The sequence below is a fragment of the Tasmannia lanceolata genome, unplaced genomic scaffold, assembly GCF_043159265.1.
Source record: "Tasmannia lanceolata isolate RefF3 unplaced genomic scaffold, GAP_Taslan_0.1 ptg000019l, whole genome shotgun sequence".
Classification (NCBI taxonomy): domain Eukaryota; kingdom Viridiplantae; phylum Streptophyta; class Magnoliopsida; order Canellales; family Winteraceae; genus Tasmannia; species Tasmannia lanceolata.
In genome coordinates, this window is record NW_027518696.1 from 20773942 (window position 1) to 20783864 (window position 9923).

General features: G+C 37.7%; 1 long non-coding RNA gene across 2 annotated transcripts; it reads right to left on the bottom strand.

The window, feature by feature from the left end:
• Window positions 1-1135: 1135 nt before the first annotated feature.
• On the bottom strand, window positions 1136-4866 carry LOC143852801 (uncharacterized). 2 transcript variants are annotated; one of them, XR_013236863.1, is made up of 6 exons: window positions 4285-4866; window positions 2554-2644; window positions 2038-2105; window positions 1857-1931; window positions 1614-1722; window positions 1136-1381 (listed from the first exon to the last, which is right to left on the bottom strand). It is a non-coding gene; the product is annotated as an uncharacterized LOC143852801 (long non-coding RNA). The 2 variants fall into 2 exon arrangements; XR_013236862.1 differs by lacking the exon at window positions 2554-2644.
• Between the last annotated feature and the right edge of the window lie 5057 nt (window positions 4867-9923).

The window sequence follows — 9923 nt, forward strand, 5'->3', positions numbered from 1 at the left end:
CTGAACATTAGCACTCATTTCAACATATTTATAAGCACTCATATCAACATATTTATTTACAAAGATAAGCTCTCATGAGTCTACTCTCTCAAACTCTCGCTTTCTTGGACTTTCATTCTTCCAAGTCACTGCTCAGCCACTCGTAGTAGTCATCAGATACCTCATCGATAAACTGAGTGACCATGTGCCACAAAGATATTATGGTCCTGCAATTCCACACATCTACTACGACTTTCGCGATCGTCGAATCATAGATCATAGGAAGACAGAGTGGTACACTAATGACGACTTGAGCCTAGAAGGCTCCATACTGACGAATGACACTCTCGGGTATGTAAAAGGAAGTTTTGTCTAGACCAAGGATATAATCATAGTGCCTGGACTGGAGCACTACTTCACAGAATCATGAGTACCTCCAACCGATGTGGTCTCACTCACGAGAGCTCAGCCACTCATCCCACTCAGACTCACTGCAAGTAGGAACCTTGTTCTGCCACCACTACAAGAAACATTGGTATTAGTGACCCACTAAATCTCGGGTCGCTAGTACTAAAAATACCATCACTAACAGTAATAGCGACCATTTTTTTGGGTCGTTGTGTGGTCGCTAATTCGATCATTGCTGATAGTTTATAGCGAGCCAAATTAACATTAGCTTCGCTAAATATTACCCATTAGCGACCCATCAAACCGTTTCTAATGACATCATATAACCGTAGCTGAAGGTTTGTAGGCAACCAAAAAGACGACCAAATCAAGCATTATTGACGAAATATGTTAGTCGCTAATAGTATTTATTAGCGATAAGAATAAATTCGCGAAGCTAAAACTCTCTTAGCAACCACCATATGGCATCGCTATTAATAATTAGAACTTTTTAGCAACCAACTTAATTTGGTCGCGAATACTATCTTCAACGTATACATGTTCTATTAGGGACCAAAGTAATTGGGTCGCAAATACTATTTTCACCATATATATGTTATTTCTGTGACCAAATTAATTGGGTAGCTAATACTCAATTTTAAGATTTTGTTTTTTGGAAATTTTATTTTATCATCCTGTTGCACCTGCACCTGTTCAATATATCAAAACTTACATATATATATCCACCATAGTCATAACACACATTCAATATTAAAATTGAAATGACATATAAATCAGAACTTACGAAAATATTCTTACTCATTACATACATTCAATATTAAAGTAAAAAATTAATTGTAGCCATGTCCACACCCAACATCCTTTAAAACTCAAAAAAAAAAATGTCATTTATCTTCTAGTACTCCTCATCCTCTCCTTCAACATCTTCTCCGGCAACATCATCTCTGTCACCATCTTCTCCATCATCAACATTTTCTCCTTACCGAGTTGTTGGCTGCAAAAATATGCGAGGAATGAAGTATACATAAAATAGAGCTAAAAATAACATCAGTTTATACATATAGTAGCCACTTGTTAAGGCCCACAAATCTAAATATTCAAGACAATTTCGGAACTTGGTGCAAATGATATGAAAGGAGATAAAAGCATTTATACTACAAATAAATAACTTTTTAATAAAAGAAAGCAAATGTGATCACATTAAAAAACACCCAACAACGACTAACCTGTAAGTAATATGTTGACACACACTTTTAAACATAGATCTTTCACCTGGAGCATCTCTTTCATCTATCGCTCTTAGCAAGCTGCATCACTATTAGATCATCGCTTCCTCTGTATAAAATTATGAATTAAAATCAAGAAACAAATAATAAAAGAAGCACATTGATGAGCAAAGTTATTACAATTCCCAAAAATGATACTGCTTATATCCAAGCATAAAAAAACTAGGGAAATTATATCAGTACCATCATATTTTGACATTTGCACTAACTTATCTTGCCCATCAGTATTCAAAGCCCAACAAACGCTCCCTACAGTTCCTGTAAGAATTATCAATACTAGCATTTTGATACTAAACATAACATAACAAATAAGAACATAAACATAAACTAAACAGATAAAAAGAAGCAGCAATCGATAGCTAACCTTTTGAAACCATCAATCTGTCTTAGTTCTGCTTCTCAGCATTAAAAATTGGGAACTGGAAGTCATATCTGCTCAGTAAGACATTAAACTCTAAAGTCAATTTAAAATCATATCACATGTCTAAATCAAGTAAAAAGTTAAATTGAAACAAAGTTATTGAAATAGAAAAGGCCCTCCTCTTCCTTATATCAAATTAGACATGCATAATTAAAAAACCATCTACATGCAATACATCGCAAATTCGAAATACATCGCCAAGCAAGAAAAATAAACAGAGCAATTGCAGGCTGCAACTCTTTCCTGTCCAAAGAAAATAAAACATAGGATAAAAACCCATAAACTCCTAGAACAGGTGAAACTTATAGAAAATATAAACATCACAAACATAAGAACACAAACATGAGGAAAGCAGATAAAAGGAAGAAAAAAAATATAACCATATCTCAAGTGAAGTCAAAACGCCAAGCACAAAGTCCACACAAATACTCCATAAGCAAGGATGTAACAGCAAATAACCTGTACAGTCTTTCCAAGAGCCATCTCATATGCCAAAATCCCATTTAACTTGTTATTATAAAAAGAAAGCATCCACTGCAGCCCAATCTGTCTGGAAATAAAAGGAAGAAATCAATCAATCCATATAATTGTTTGCAAGAAAATTTTAAAGTTAAAAGCCGAAGTAAACAAGTGAGAAGGTTTTGAAAAAGAAAACCCTTTGAATGGGTTTTGATATTGAGAAAGAAGAAAAAGATTGGGTTTCCTGGGTTTCAATCTGTTTACACAGATTATGGGAGTGTTTCTTGGGTTTCTCATGTTTCCCATAACATCGAAGAAGATACAAACACCAACGGGCTATGCAGATACACACCTTGGAGACTCTGAAAATGGAAATGAAACTGGAACAGAAAGTAAGACCCTACCCTTGTCTTCTTATCTACTTGCAAACACAAGAATCCAAGGCAATCACAAGTTAGGATAATGGAAACTAGATCAGAAGTGGAAAACCGATAGGAGACAAAATCCAGAAAAGTGAAGGAACTGGAAATTTTTTTTCAAAAGAAGTAGAGAGGTGCTTAAAGTAGAAAAAAAAAAAACATTGATGAGAGCTCAAAGTGAAAAATCAGATAAAAGTGGTGGTTCGGATGTCAAAGGGCCTTTGGAAATAACACAGCACTGCGGATCGGATGTCACAGGTCCATTGCAATTAACACAGTGCTCCATTTTCCTTCCAAATTCTAGCTTCTTGTATTTATTTGATCAAATTCAAGGTGGTCAAAAAATTTCCTAACTTTCAGAACCTCAAACCTAGATTATGAGCTTGGAATTAATGGGAGAAAAGAAGGCTTTGGAATTTGTGTACGTTGCTATTATCAAAACAAACACACATCATAATAAAATCCTCAACTAACAAGGGTACAATGAAGCAAACTTAGACTTGTGGAACCTGCTCTAAACCTTTATACTGAGTTTTGATGGTACTAAAATTGTTTCCAAAATGCAGCCCTTTCATTGAAATGAACCCATGTTAATGGATAAGACGAAACATGTGGGCTCAATCTTCGAGAAGAGGGCATCTCCGCTACCATGTGGGCTAAACATCAGAAAGGGGTCATTTTCAAAACACAATGATATAAGGGTTAGTTCTCTATGGGCTCAAGAAAACGAGGTCATCGCCATGGACAAATTCCCTAAGTACACTTACTCATCTTGCCCGAGATTAAAGTAGCCACCCGGTGTTTCTACTATTCCTAAGAAGACAAAGCTAGGGAAATCTATTAAATATTATAGACAAGCCGATTCAATGAGAGTGTTAGAATTTAGTGGTGTAGATATCATAAGTACTGATATGAGCACCTTTTCATTTTGATAATTGGACAGAACCTATTCCATCTCATTTATTATTTACACAATCATCAGGGGTTCATCACAATGCCACAAAATGGACTTACAAAGAGTAAACGGTTTGGGCATTCATCAAAACATGGTTATTTTAGGATTAGACCCAAAGAAAATAATAGAGGCAAAGGGGTCTCAGCACTAATCCATATCTGAGATTTGAGAGCTTAGATCAGACAGAGTCCAAACTCTTAAATTTCTGCAATTGGATAGTAAGGGGTGTGATGAATCAAGCGATTATCTAAATCAATACTACATTTAAACAACATCACAAACCCACATTATACTAATGCACATAATCTATTCGTTAACCATGTTTTTTTTAGTTCATTTCATAGGGAAAAGAGTTACTTGGGTTGAGAGCAAATAGTCACAATCGTGGGGCACCCGCTAATCTCCGGAAATCCACTGCCGATTGAGGTCTCCTTTACTCTTCTTCGAATTTTCACTCCTCTGATTTTGGTCGGCGAGAGCGAGAGAGATGGCACTCCGGGTGAGTGAGTCGCCGGAATTTGGATTTGCAGGCGGCGGAGATTGAAGATTACAGCCGGACCCCAGAAGTTTCCTCTTCTCCTCTTCTCAAACCCCAATTCCTGACTTCTTTATCTTCTTCTTAAAATCAATTTTTCAAATCCTAAAAGACACTTTCAAAAGACCCTAAAATTGGTTGTGGGGCTGTTGAGATTTGGAAAATGGAGAAATGGGGAAGGGAAAGATAGGAAGAGATGAGGTCTGTTGGAGAAATGGGTGAGGGTGGAGCTCGTATGGTAGTTGGGCTGAAATGGAGGTGAGTGGCGATGGTGGAATGGAGTAAGGGTGGCCAGCCGGGGAGAGAGATCGCACGAGAAGGCGATGGAACTTCTTCACCCTCCTCTCTCTTTCGCCCCCCATTTTCAAACGTGAATCACCTGCCCTAACCCTACTTCTAATCATGGTCATTGATTATGCCTTTAATCCTAAGGCCTTGTTCGCTTCAGAGTTCAGATAGGTGGCAGCCTATTGTGAGCCCGATTATTAGTTCAAAATTATGAGTCAATAATCTGATGTAGCGTTCACAATCGGCTGCCACAATCTGAACCCACAATCGTGCGTTCTTAAAGAAGGAACGTGGTATTTGAGGAAGGTTGCGATCATCCTATGAAAATGATTTTGAGAACACAACCTATTTACTTTGTGGCCCATTAAATGGACGGCTTGGATCATCCTATGGTGTGGACCATACACTTCATTTTGAAAAATATGGAGTGGGGCCTACAATTGGGCCTTCTACGGCCCACACCATAGGAAGATCCAAGCCATCCATTTGATTGGCCTCAACATAAAATGGACAGTTTGGATCATCCTATGGTGTGGACAATAGGGCTCATTTTGAAAAACATGGGTGGGACCTACCTGGCTCAAAGATTTAAACAAATTAATTGTTGGGACGACCAACCATTCATATTGGAGAGAGAGAGAGAGACCGGTTTAGCGACCCTAATATAGGTCGTCACTAAAAGTATTAGTTGCCACCCTAATTTTAAATTCGTTGCTAATACTCTTGTGCCACAAGGCGCCGATTTTATGTGCCAAAATATTCACTTTCCGCATCCACTTATTAGCTACCCCATCAAAAAACATCGGTAATACAACTATAGCGACCCAACCATTGGAAATCGCTATAAGTGTTATTTGCGACCCTAACTCTAATTTCGTCTCTAATGCTCTCGCGCCACAATATGCCAACTCTTGGCGGAAAAAAAAATTCACTTTTTGCGACCAAGTATTAGCTACTACAAAAATATCGTCGCTAATACAACTATCAGCGACCCATTTTTGGAGCCGTAGCAAACAAAAAGGTGTCTTTTTAAAGAGACGACATTAGAAAATGGGTCGCAATTAGTACTATTAGCGACTGCATTTTAATAGGGTCGCTAATACTACCTTTTCTTGTACAAGGCAAATCGGCGTAGGGTGAAATCTGTGTTTGAAGTGGGTGTGAGGATCCGAAACTTCTCACAGAGCCAAGCACACAATAACTTTGGGCATCCAATAAATGATGTACTGTTGGAGAAAGCGATGTCATCAAATCCCGTAAATGTTTCGTCCAAGATGGTGGGGACGAGATTACCTCCACGGGAAATTTGGTCTACCAAATCAAGGAGCACTGAAGAAGCAATCTTAGATAGTTGAACAGTCGAGAACCGGGAATAGACACAAAAAGAAGGGCTTTGAGATGACAGATTTGGAATCGAGCATCGATAGGCTTGCCCAGTAAAGAAAAGGCCTTAATCAACTGGGTGACGGATACACCTCAGTCGCTGAACAAGGAATGGGTCGGTACGAGTGGGTTGGCCATCAATTCGTTAAACAAAAGGCCATAACCACCCTTAAATGTGGGTTGGACCAAAGGGCCAGAATGGGAAAACTCTAACAGACGTCACCACTCTTCGAATATGGGACATATTTCCTATGCGCCAAAGATGAAAACATGGACATTAGGATCCCAAAACCTAGTAGCCACATAGAGTAGGCTCCAATCCACACCTTGGAGTTGCACTAGATCCCTTCGCCTCCCCAATGAGCCATTGATGTATTTTGGAGCCCATTATATGTATAAAGTTGTAAAAGGGGAGACGGTGGACTCTAGTGCCTCAGCTAAGGTTGGATGATACTGATATCAACCCCCTATTTTCTTTTCAAGTTTTTAAGGATCATATGCATGTGTTGTTTGCTTCTCTTTCTATTCTATAGCGGAGTTTGGTTGTATTTTCACAACTCGACTAAAGAAGCCTGAAAATAAGGCTTCCCCCTCGTAGACCTTGACCCATTGAATTCGAGGGAGAAATCCTCCGAATCCAGCAGGTCCTCCATGGGACGTGAGAGGAAAACCTCATTGCCGCCCTTCTCACACCCGTTCCAATCGTGACTTTGATGGTCGTTGGGTCTACTTAAGCCAATTTTTCCCGACCGGCAATTTACATACACTTTGATATTTGAGCCAATTAGGAGAAATTTGTTGAGTGGGACCATATGGAGGATCAGATAGATTATCTATCTATTTGGGGATGTTGGTTCGTTGCTGATTTTTATTTCAGACATTTTCGCCTAAATTTTCTAAAAATAATAAAACTGGCATAAGAAACTGAGAATTCTAAGGCGAGTGGGTGCTTAACACCTTCCCCATGCGTAATTAGGTGTGGACCCACCACTTTGAGGACGTCGACCTGCCTTTTCACGCAAAGTTATTCACAGGGTCATAGGCCCTTCATCCTAGGTGGCGACTCTTCTCTAGTTCCCATCGGATTTCTGATCCGTGTGGGGAAATTTCTCATACGATCCGGTTTCGAGTTATTTGACTCCAAACCGGGTAGTAATGCATGTCATCGATTCGAGTGCGAGATTGGCTACAACAATAGCTAGAGCTCTTATGTGGGGGCTAAGGTGGCGGCATGGGGTTGTAGCCACCCCATTTTGATCGAACCCTAATAACATTGTTAGGATAGAAAACCCTTTAAATAGGTGATTTAGTGCCCCAAATTTCTCATTTGAGTAGATTAGGGTCCCAGGATGGTCCCTGCAAAATTTTGTCAAAATCTGAGCAAAAATGCCTAATAAGACGAGTCGAGTTAGAGCAAGTGGCACAATAGGGGAGTGTATTAGCCATTAATCTAACTAGCTTTTACACTAGATTAAAAGAGGGGTGATTTAGTTAATTACACTAAGAAAACTTAGCTTATGATGTAAGCTACCTTTAAAGGGGGGTGAGTTATCCCACATTAATTTTTGGCCCATTTTCTTCCCGAGACCCCCTTATTTCAGCAAAACCATATTTAAAATACCTAAGAGGGGGTGTCTTAGGGTAACCAAAGGGGGAATAGTTTATGTTAATTTTTCATTAAAGCTTTTACCTTAGACCACCATAACTAACAAAAAACCAAGTCAAAATATCACATTTTGGGGATGCCCTAGCAACTAATGGGGGTAAAAAATTATGCCTAAATTCTATAAATAGAACATTTGGGCTCTCATTTGAAAAAATATTAGGGTTTTTAATCTCTTTTTAGAAAGAGAGAGGGAGAGAGCTTTCTAGAGAGAGAAAGAGACCTTCCTAGAGAGAGAAAGAAGAAGAAAAAGAGCTAGCAAGGGAGGAAATCAAAGGAGCAGCTCAAGCCTTCTGGAATTCAGATCAAAAGCTTCATGATCTACTCAATTTTGGCTGAAATTTTTAATTTTTTGCATCAAAGGTGAGTAGATTTTGAGTTTTCTTTGAAAATCTAGCCTAAAATGGAAAATCTAAGTGGAAAATGCTTAAAAATGGTTAGATCAAGCAACCTAGGGCTAAAATCAACTAAAATATGTTTAAAAATATGTCTCATATGAAGATCTAAAGCAATTCACCTCATATTTTTGTGTTGTAGTTGAATTTCGATGTGAAAATAGCAAAAACAGGTGCTGTCCAGATTCTTTTTGTCATTGTTCATCAATTTTTGTTCGAATTAGTGGAAATTTCTTACTTAGAGGTGTAGAGCTCTTTGAGATCTACGATTTGGGGTATAATGGCACAAACTTGGCCTAGAAACGAAGAAGTTATGCCAATTTTAAGATTTCAGCTGAAAATTTAAGTTAAAATGATAAATTCTTGGATGATTTTTGTGAAAATCTTTAGATCTGATGTGTTAGGATTTGGATTCAAAAATATATGTGTTAATATGTGTGTGATGTGAATATCTAGTGAAATCCATAATAGATCTAGGGTTTTGATGTGAAATGCTCTTGTAAGATGATGAAAACTTCAAAATACATGCTGTCCAGATTTACTTTTTAAGTTTTTCACCAAACTCCTGTTAGAACTGAGTGTTGTACTTTACATAAGAGTTATAGAGCTTGTCGAGATCTTCGATTTGGCATATTGCAGCCCAAATTTGGCAAAAGGATGAGAGAGTTATGCTCTTTTTAAGTTTCAGTCATTCAATGTGTAATTTTTCCTAGTTTTTGGAAATTTATTGCGTCGAGTAACTTCTGGGCCGCTTCTGGCCGGATTCGGCGAGCCATAGAAGATAAAGTTGTTTGCCACAATATTTTCTAAAACTTTGTCAATGTGTTCATTTTTCCAGAAACAGTGTCTGCTGTGTCAAAAATCACTTTTAAAATTTCAGTTTTCTGGAAAAATTGTGTTTGCTATAACAGCAGATTGTCGGTTATTTTTTGGGTGCTTCTGGCCGGATCTGGCCGGAGCCATAAAAACAAAGTTGTTCCTTGAATGATTTTCTAAAACTTTGTCGTTGAGCAAATTTTACAGAAATTATGTTTTGAGTGTCAAAACTGAGCGCAAACTTCAGCTGAAACATTAATGTCTTTTAATGGCGATGGATCGGAAGCGGCCATTTTCCGGCCACTTCTGGCTGGATCAAAATGAATTGCCAACTGAGAGAATGTCATTCATGTTGAGATATACAATTTTGATTAGTAGGGTTTTTTTATGGTTTTGATGTTTGAGGGGTCCAAAATTCAATGCACAATTTTGCACACTATATGACATAACTATGCAATTTCTTGAAAATCATGGACAACATGAGCTATAACCATTTTTAGTGGTTGTTGTGGATGTTTTGAGCTTGGTAGCAAGTCATGAATCATCTTTTGGATGTTTTCCATGATTTACTTGCCAATTTTGGGACATTTTTGCAAAAATTGCATCTTTAGTTGTAATTTTGCCTTTTATTGCTTTTTAAGACTATTTTGGGCTTAAATCACTTTTAATGCTTATAGTTGGATATGGTGAGCGTGCTAACAAGTTTTAAATCATATATTGAATGATTTTCATGAATTGTTTGGCATTTTTACCCTTTTTGTGAAAATTACTTGTTTGGTGGAAATTTTGTCTTTTCTTCATTTTTAATGTTGTTTTGAGCTTAGATTAATTCAAATTGATGGTTTTGATTATGTTGAACATGTTAGAAGATTATAAATCGTATATAGAGTAATTCTTATAATTTATTTTGCTTTTT